Source organism: Malurus melanocephalus, unplaced genomic scaffold (assembly GCF_030028575.1).
Source record: "Malurus melanocephalus ecotype Western Australia unplaced genomic scaffold, MMel_1.1 scaffold_1, whole genome shotgun sequence".
Taxonomy (NCBI): Eukaryota; Metazoa; Chordata; class Aves; order Passeriformes; family Maluridae; genus Malurus; species Malurus melanocephalus.
In genome coordinates, this window is record NW_026623233.1 from 4,418,652 (window position 1) to 4,429,242 (window position 10,591).

General features: G+C 38.2%; 1 protein-coding gene across 2 annotated transcripts in view; it reads left to right on the forward strand.

The window, feature by feature from the left end:
- The window catches only part of NLGN4X (neuroligin 4 X-linked), a 158,538-nt gene that overhangs the window by 12,049 nt on the left and 135,898 nt on the right, over positions 1 to 10,591 (forward strand). The window lies entirely within an intron of this gene.

Below are 10,591 nucleotides of genomic sequence, written 5' to 3' on the forward strand. Positions count from 1 at the left end.
GGCTCTGAAAAGCACTGCTTCAATGTGAAGGAGCTGAAAATTTACAGGGCTGTGAATTGCAAGACCCTTGACATTCCTAAGGCTGAGATACTGATTTACTCAAGGCAAAACATTATTTAAGTAATGAATGAAAAAATTTGTATTACGTCACTTAAATGTAAAATCAGAGACACAAAAATTAGGATAATGTAAATATAACTTAGAGCTTTTGCTGGGATACTTCCTTTTTCTAAAAAAGGGAGAATATAGAGAATTCTAAGGGTGTTTGTGTTTACCCTGCTCTAGGTAAAGGCATAGTGTATCAGTACAATACTTTTATTTTTAAGCTATATAGTGATATTTTGAAACAAAMCCCCATAATTTATGTTTTGCTATTTCCATAAAAATAGAACCAGTACTTTTCTGTATGCTTGTTTGTAAGTGCGGAGTGACTTTGTATCCCCTTATAACTTCTGTTATTTCATAATGGATCTTTTGGAAGGAAGGATGTCCTCTCTTCCTAAGTCTACATCATTTATCAAACAGTAATTGCCATGGTACATTTAGATGTACTATGACTTTGTAAATCATCACAAGAATTGCCTGATATCCRCATTACCCAATGCCTCAAGGTATTCCAAAATACAAATCTAGCCACAGGCATTAACAACACACACAGTGATTGCTGTCATATTTTGGTGCYGTTCCCAGAAATGCCACATTCAGAAGGCTGTACTTTGAGGAATGATGCTGCATAATCAGATGGCTAAATTCATTAAAAGCTGAGGTATCCCAACAGGGAGTACAGTGTTATCCTTGATGATCTTGGCTTTTGTGGGGGCAAACAGCAATTTCCCACAGAATTTCTTGATCTAGTTACCAGCTGATTCAGTCTTTCAAGCTATTTCCAACACTGGCAGATTTTTTAATCTCATCTTTTAGCTTAGTTTCAGTTTTCTTTCCTGAGAAAGCATTGAAAAAATGCAAATGTTTCTCAATAGTCTAGGTAACTACCTTGGACCATGAGATCAGTTGTTCAGTGGCAGGATTTCAGACCTATTATTCTTAGAGTTTGGCTGATAAAAACCAAAGAAGCTGAGAAACTGTGACTGCCAGTTCTGGACTGTTCTGATACAAGAAATAGGGAGAATCCCACAACCACCACCTCTCTCCACTCCTGCCCCCCCCCCCCCCCCCCCCCCAAAAAACCCCCAAAACCAAAAAACAACAAAACTCCTTCTTTATTTTGCCACATGCCTGACTCATTAGTGGTTGATGAAAGATCTTTACAGGGCTGCTGCTCTGTTTCCCACAGTGAACTCTCTATGTCTCTATGTTCAGTAAGGCCATGTTTAAATTTTTTTCTCAAATGTCTACTATTAGAGATATTTTTCTCAAATGTCTACTATATTATACAAACCAGGACAACTAGAGAGGATTAGATTGTCAATTAGATAATCAATTAATACTCACATGTGCTGAGCTTTATGACAAAAATTACACACTTTTTTTTCTACAGCTGGTTCAGTGACGACTACTTTRGTGAGGCACCAGCAACATCTGGATTTCAGTGGATTCCATACAAATAAATGAGCATCTTTCTCTCAAAGATGTCTCTGTCAGATCAGTGAGGACTCCATCTGTCTGCCAGTGCCCATTACTTCCTGCTAGTATATACTACTACTTTAACTCAGATGCTACTGAAAAYCATAGTTCTGAAACTCTTGAAAATGCAGARGGTTTTKGKTTTYMMYWWKRAAAAAWTGTAACTAAAGTGATTTGTTAGTCATCCTTCAATCTAGATACTTTCAGATGCTAACCAGATTAACTGTCTAGTAGGATTATCCAAAATATGTGCAGATAACTGATAAATCTTTTCTGAAGTTTTTAAGGAAAGACCTTGCTTGAGTCCCCTGTGGGTTTGCTCATCCTGCATACCAGAGATCTGTTTTCAAACTGTAGACAATTGTATGCAAATTAGTTACTTTAGGCTCTCAATGCAATTTAGGGGAATAATAAAGGGTTTTGGCTTCCAATAGACCTTTTTTAAAGTTTTCTTCCGAATGAGATTAAGCACTTGTGATTAATGAATGAATGAATTTGATCAGGTGAAACTGGATCTTGGTCAGTTTACATTGCTCCACAGATGATAAGCTCTTGTCTGAGACATCCAAATTACTGGAGAAGCAAAGGTCCCTTACAGTTTATTGCTTTGTTGTCATTTCTGGTCCTATAAAGCTACAGGTCTTGTTTTAAGATAAAGGACTCCTCTTTTCATGGCTGACAGTTTTTGACGTTTGAACATCTGCATCATTTTCAAACATATTTTCCTTAGGAAGCTGTGGGATTGTTAGATGTCTGAYATGCTTGAATGCCATTCATAGTCTAGGATCCAGCCCTAATATGAYGTTATTACTGTACCTATCAGAATCATCAGACTGTAGTCCTTTTTGAACTTATGCCTGCTAGCATGATTGTCAGGTTTTTGTGAGTTATTGGCATCAAGAAATTTCATTCTTCTATCCAAAATTGTCATTCAGTGGTTTTAGTTGTATGTAAAAAATAGAAACGACTCAGTTTTGATGTATGCAAATTGTTATGTATGAAAGAARTAGAGTATTTTATATGCTGATTACCTCCAAGTACTTTCTGTGTGAGACATCCTTTTGAAGAAATGTGTGGAGGAGTTTTACAGGATTTTCAATTATTCTGAATTTAAAAGGGGTGAAAAAAATATATAAGGGGTATAGCATCTATTTGAAATAATTATAATGGATATGTTTAACTGTGGCTTAGTTTAAGGACTCAGACATCATCTCTTATTCCTTTGGATGTTTTGCTAAGCATAAAACAGTGGAGATGATAGGGCTGATTTTGGAGTGGTGAAATTCAATGTAGAATACTTACATTTAGGGGAATAAGTTCACAATATAATCACTGGAAATTTCATATGTATTTCAGAAGGAAAATCTGCACATGAGTTCCCTGCTTAAATGTATTTAACACAAGACATTAAATTTAAAATTCCAAAAGCAGCAAGAAAAACACCAGCTTTCATTTCTACCTAATACTGAATATTTTAACCCCCCTACTCTTTCTGGAGATATGTATTGCAGTATGAAAATTTGCAAGTAGAAGGCTAGCTTCATTATTTATAATAATAGCAGAGCACATTATATAACTTTAAGGACAAATAATTCTGTTTCAGTATTCTACTAAAGCACACCAATGAAGGGAATAGCTAACATAGTGGTTGCAGCCCAGGTCTCTACATTCAGCAGCAACTGTTAATATTTCCCTCATGAAAAGGACTGAAGAATTAGATGTATGTGGATTTTTTTTTTTAATTGAAATTCATGCTAAAGAATACTTTTCAAATAAAAAATATTCAGGTTCTAATAAAAATAGAATTTGTGCATATATATGAACACATATTCTTCAACTCATTTCAATGTTTGGTACTTTTTATTGTCTAAGAAAAGACTGCGTATATCTACTTGATAATCTTGAATGGTATTTATGTAGAGMCTTGTCTTTTCATGAATGATTAAAAAAAAGAAAAATTAAAAATAAAAAAGAAATTTWAAAAATGCTAACCCAAGTTCTTTAAAAAAATGAAAAATACTATCTGTAATGCTACTTTTACTGTGAACAAATGGCACTTGAATACCATCTAGGGGAGGTTTGGTTTTGTGAGGGCATACATTGCGGTTGGATTCTTGAGTGAAACATTAGCATTTTTTTGTGCACCAGTAATCAGAGAGTGATAATCTCTGTTCACAGTTGGAAGTGCTTACATGGCAAGAATCTAATTTCAAAAGGTTATGAGCTGTATTTTCTACAGAGATAATTTTTTCTTGATATCTCAACTTCATTTTCAACWTCTGACAATATTTTAAAACATTTTWAAATAAGCTCTACTTAAAAACTCCTGTAAGAGTTAAGACCTGYATTTAAAAAAACCAGCAAAAGCAACAARCATTTGCTCTGATATCCTGTTGGTTTATTGAGGAATCTAATAATTGAATTATTAACTAAAACCAGATGATGACTACAGCAAAGGTATTTAWCACTTAGCCATCTATGAATCTCAATTGCATCTTAAACATGTGACTAAGAAAAAAAAAGAGAATGAGAATACAAACTRCAATGCTTTTAATATAGATTATATATTAGTGGAAGATTTATCTTTATTTGTGGAAACTTCAAATTGTTACTTGCATACAGAATACCTTTGTTAGCATATTTACCTATGTTTGGAAAAATTTCTACAGATAGGSAATTATTTGTTGAAATAGCATATGCAACATTTGGAGTTTTTAGTGTCTGAGAAAGATGGATTTTATTGTTGCAGTGATTTGTCACCAGAGGGGTCTTTTAAGCTCTTAGTTTTTAAAAACAATTGAAGATCTGGCCACTTAGGTGGCTGGTGTGAGCTTATACTTTGTCATTATCCCTCATAATTACMTTGACCACCCATGTGTGTTTCAAGAGTCTGTGTGTTCTCAGAGTATACAAATATTTCACAGCACTGTGGAACAACTCCAAGTTACTGGATCAGTCCACATCTCACAGTGACACGGCAGTGCTGTTCAGCCCTCCAGAGGCTGGTGCTTTGCTCAGGCAGAAAGTCCTCTGACATTCAGGTTCTGAGACCTGAACTGTGGTCTRCACAGCACCACAATGCAGTACGTGACCTACCAGTTTGGTTAGAGTTTGCTTTGTTTCACTGTGCAACTCAGGGTTTCTTAGAGCTTTTTGAGGTAAAATTTGTCTTTTGCTTCGCAGCAGTTTTGCGTTTGTGGAACAGACTTCTAAAACGTGTTGTGGTAGCTGCTCACTTTCTCTCCTGCCACAGCTGGGCAGAGGAAGGGAAAAAAAAAATAATGAAGGGCTCATGAGTTGAGATAAAGSACTGGGAGAAAACATTCCAAGGGCAAAACATGCTCAACTTAGAGTTGTAAAGTGAATTTATTACTAACAGAGTCAGARGAGGATAATGAAAGATAAACCCTTAAAGACACCTTTTCTTCCCCTACCCTCTCCCTCCTTCCCTCTGACAGTTCAGGGGGACAGGGCATGGGGGTTTTGGTCAGTCCGTCACCAGGATCATCTTCTGCTGCTTAGGAAAAGGAGTCCTTCCCCTGCTGTGCCGTGGGGTCCCTCTCAGTTCTCCAGCCTGGGTCCAAATCTCACAAGCAGCAGCTGTCCCAAAACCTCTGCAACATTGAGTCTCCTCTCACRGGCAGATAATCCTCCCAAACTGCTGCARTGTGGGTCACTTGTCCACATGGTCCTCCAAGGAGAGGCTGCTCCAGGCAGCCTGCTCTGTCAACCAGGTCTTTTGCTGGATCACAGCCTCCTCCAGGCATCCACCCACTCCAGCATGGGCACTTCCCCCATGGACTGCAAGTGGATCTCTGCATCCCCCACAGACCCCATGGGCTGCAGGGGGACAGCTCCTCTACCATGCTCTTCACCACAGCCCGCAGAGGAAATTCAGCTCCAGTGCCTGGAGCCCCTCTTCCCCCTCCTTCTCCACTGACCTTGGTTGTCCATGTTGTTCCCTCACATGTTCTCACCTCCTCCTGCTTCTCTAGCTAGAAAAAAATACTGCATGCATCTTTGTCTTGATTTTTTTTTCTTAAATATGCTATCATAGAGGCCTTACTAACATCTCTAATTGGCCCAGACTTGGCCAGGAACATGTCCACCTTCAGAGCTGTCAGGGATTGGCCCTGCTGGACATAGTGGAAGCTTCCAGAAGCTTCTCACAGAGGCCATCTTTGTGTCCCCCCACCACCAAAAACCAGGCCAGGCAAAACCAACATGTTTCTCTTTAATGCTCACTTGAGACCTTGTGATAGTTCTTGCTGTCACAGCCATGCTCTTATGTGTGATTTATAATTTCCCAGTAGCAGCTACCAACTATTGTCAGAATTTCCTTCCAAAATTATGTGTCCAATAGACTGCAGTCAAGTATGAGACAGCAAGTATGAGACTTGGATACCTCAACTGACTTCTGCAGTTTACTGATCTCATGAGAACTTTTATTGACTTCAAAGGGCTCTGGATCAAGCTCTTAGTTTCTGCTCAAAGCAACTGTAGCCTTTTTTCAATTTTTAACACTGAAATAGTAAAGGCCAACATATTCATAGCTCATTCACTCATGAATATCTTTATTCTTCCAAGTAACAGCAGGGTAGAGAAAAGCAATTGACTTCTCAACCAGATAAATGGAAAGAGTAGAGATATTGTACTCATGACAATCATAAATTTGGGGTTGTTATGACCTGTAATCAACAGCACATGATATAACCTATTGCTATTGCAGGCAGGAGATCTAAAGATGACTGACAGCCTAGAGCGAGTAAGATYTAGCTGAAAACAGAATGTTTCTAAATACAGAACAATGACTCTATATATAGCTCTACAGTGAGAGAAATCTTTTCATTTCTCCTTCTGATGGGARACAAGGGAGGATTTATTTGACTTTTGGGAAGCTTTAGAATCTTCAGCAAATATTCCAAGACAGTGGAAGCATKTTGGGCAACTTACTCAGTTCATGCAATGGAGTTTGAATAAATGTACCAACATATTGATCTCCTGCACTGGGGAAAAGGGAGAGCTCTTATTATTATTGTGCTTGTTTTCACTTGTTCAAGTAATTATTCTACACTGCCCAGGGCTAATTTTAGAGAATTCTAAATACAATAGATTCAGTTAGTACATGGAATGGTTGATTAGCTGAGGATTGAGATAATCCATTGTCATGCTTTAATGCTTCTCTTGTGAGTATTCCAGTGACCTATCATAACTCTTAACCTTTATCCAACATTTGGTACATGGTTCATTCAGCACAGTAAAACTGTAATGAATGAGGAAGTTGTAATTAATGAATTTAACTTTCCGCATTTGACTCAATTCTTAGTAGAGGCATTAAACAAATGGCATTTGTTGCACAAATATCTTTTGAATGTATTAAACTTAATCAAAATTATTTAAGGGCACATTCTCATCTTTTCTATCTGTTTTGACTTAGGTTTTCTGTTGATTWTTTTTCTGTGATCTTGAAGTTACAAGCAAAGAAAAGAAAACCAAAGCTCCTAAATTGCTAGGTACCTTTACCATACCTTCTATAAAACACCTTAAGTCAAAATTTCAAGGCTCAATATGGCCTATTGCTGCTTGAGCTACAGGACTTCACACTGTTGACAGTAATCTGGTAGGGAAGAGGGACATTGTAGTGCAGGTGCCATGCCCCCATTTTAGAGGCAGCCTAGTTTAATTTTCTGTCCAGAAAAATCCATTTCCACCCATATCACTGTTTCTTTTGCTTCTAGAGATCAAGGTTGGTCATGAGATTTCTGTCAAGACAAGATTCCCTTCTCTTGTAGTCTTCTCAGGCACCCCTTGAACATAGTAGCAATACTGGTAGTGTCAGCCATCATTGCTGTTCTGTCGTGTTTTACTCCTRAAAAAGGAAACACATTTTAAAATGTTTGCTTTTTTTATATGYTTTGATTTTGGTAAACTGCCAAAACTTCCCTGAAAAGGGAAAACTCGTAGTTTTAAGTGCAGCCCAGATAATCCAGGATGGAATTTAATTTAGAGGAAGAAAGGTGTCAGTGAAAGACTTTTCTCCTCATTGAATTTGAAGGAAGAGGAATTGGAACCTTAGATGCAAGGTTAAATTCTCTGCAATTTTCTCTTGTTGCTCTTTGTTTCCTAAGTAAATTCTGGCTTTGTTTAGACTGCAAACCTGTGGTGGGATTTGGGCCAGACTGGGCTAGAGATTGAGGTTGAGCCATGATTTGGAACAGCTTGGTAGTAACTTTCACACATCTTTTTTGGTTTCTCCCACTTAGAGTTATTTTATGTGTTGAAAAGGAACCCCACACACACAAATGAAGAGAATTGTGTTTTCACTGGGAAGTCTTGTGATGTAGACAACTCTGGGGCAGAAGGCAATAGAGATAGAACCATTAAGCTGCAAGCATAAAGGGGCTCTCATGAGCATCATGTGAAAGTCTTATGGGTATCAGATGTGTTTATGTTTGCTCACAAGATTGTGGTCACGAGATAGAGACAAATGTTTTTCTTTTCTTGGCSAGGAGGCTAAAAGAGGTGTAAGGGTGCCTATATCCCATTTCATGTCATTGAGTTTTTTGTGGTGCTGGAAGAAGACGGAGTTGTTTTCTGTTGTTCTGATTCTGTGACTTTCCATTGCTAGGCAGGTGATTCTATATGATGATTTAAACCAATCAGGAAAGAGTTAAAAATTCTTCCCTTGTCTCTTGAAGATAACACAATGCCTGGGGATATAGGACTGTAGCAATCCCTGTTCTACTTGACTTGAATCAGGCTCTTGCTCAGTTTTCACAAAAGATATTCACTTGAGATGTCAGAGATTATAGTTCAAGCTGTTCTTTAGTTGCTGATATTAAATGATGCTGCTCTGTAAGGAGAAATAACGATCTGAGTAATTGATGAAGTGATTCACTGGCATGAATTAGACATAACCAAACACTGAACATCTGCTATAACCTTTGCAACTGGAGTCTAGCTTCTGAGTCAGGAAACACTCCCATGTTGATGGCATATTCTGTCTGCCTTGAAAAACGTCCATGTACTTACAGATCACGGAAGAACAGAATAACTGACTGATTGAAGTTGGAAGGGACCTGTGGAGGTAATTTTCTCAAGTCCTATGCTCAAGCAGAAACACCTAGAGCTGATTGTCCAGGACTATGTCCTGACCATGTTTGAATACTGCCAAGAAAGGAGATCCTACAGCCTCTCAGASCAACCTGTGCCARTGCTTGATCACCCTCATAAGCTGAAAAGTGTTTCCTGATATTCAGAAGAAAATTCCTGTATTTCTGTTTGTACCTGTTTGTTCTGGTCCTATTACTGAGCACTATTCAACACTTGAAATACTGAATTAAGAAAATATGAGATTTATAGAGAAATCTGTTTAATCGATATTTGAATGCTTCTAATCACACTGATTGTTTTCAAAGGCTGCTAAATCATCCTATCAGACTGCTGTTGTACTTTGTGTTTTTCTCGCTATCCCCACCTTCATCACAAGTTACTTGTGAAAATACTGTTTGTTCTTTTTCACTAATCATTTTGAGACAAGTAAGTAGGCTGGAAAAACACATTTATTGCAGTTTAAAGAATGTGTTTTTTAGTCCATAGGTCAGTGTCTGATGTGGTTGTGGCTGCCTCTGGCTGCCCCTGGCTTGTGATGATAATCTCTACAAAGGTAAATACTGCTTAGAATAAAGAAATTATAAAGTACCTTCTGGAAGAAGAAGGGACAGTGATAGGGAAGGAGACATAATGTCAAGGTAAACAAAAGGGTGAATGCCTAAATGATCCAAGACCATAGTCCAGTGCTGACACTTCTGTACAATGATTGTGGTTTGAGACATTTATTTTCACCTCATGATTTAATGCAAAATGCAGAATGATTGAACTAGTAACCTCATTTCTCTTGCTTTATAAAATGCTTTCTTCTAGTAGATAGGCATTCTTACTTTATTTCTTTTGCGACTGTTAAATTTTAAAACATGTTCTTGTGTTAAAATTTCTGTTAGGTAATCTCAAACTTTAGCAAGGTTTGTAAGGAGAGTTACCATCACTCATTTTACTAAAAAATATACTTAGATAAAATGTTCAACTTCTGATGCAGAAGACCATTTCCTATGGGGCTGAAATCAAAGCAGTGAACTTTACACTGATAGCTGGCTAGCAACAAATATTCTGAGCATCAGCTCCTAAGGAAACACAGATAGAACCCCTTTCTGTCTATGACAACCGATTTGCCTACCAGTTGGACAATTTGAGAGGCAGTACCTCTGTAGCAGGCATAAGTGCTAAGAAGGTGGCTCAGTCATGTAAAAAAGAGTGAAGATGGGTTATATTAAAAAATAAAAGCTTCTCCAGAGAAGAGGAATAGAGACAAGAGTAAGACTCAGGTCTCTGTGGAGTCTTTGATTYTGAGTACTCATTGGAGTTAAGGAATTTAGAGCTTAGATGAATCTCAAATATGTTAGTCTGGGTGGAGAAACAGGAAACAGAGAACTGTTTAAAAACAAAAAAAAAAGCAAAACAATGTTAACTAGTTTCTTAAGAGAATGTGTGAGTTTATTCTGCGGCAGTGTTTGGTGTGGAWTTATCTTCATGTGTTTGTTTTAAGCCACAGAGTTTTCATGATGATGACTGGGGAAAGATCTCTATCTGGACTTAGGAGATGAAGATTTTGGTGATTATGTTATGGATGGAATGATGAGTGCTGCAAGAAAGTTATGTTCCTAGTTTGTCTTTCACAGTGAGTCTGGCCCCAGTTGTGTTTTCTTGCCATGTGAACATTTCACTTGAAGTTCTGAACTTGGTAACATTTTGTTATGGCATCACAGGGTATAGAAATGTCATAGAGAACAGCTGGACAGGGCCTGTCAGCAGGGACCTGACCCCCCGGTCAGGAGCAGGGCAGCCAAGGGCACCGGGGCAGCTTCAGCCCCGGGCATCGGGAACTTCTCTGGCGGATCGAGGCTGGGCAGGGAAATCGGCCGATTGTGTGCCCGGCTGTGTGCCCGGCTCA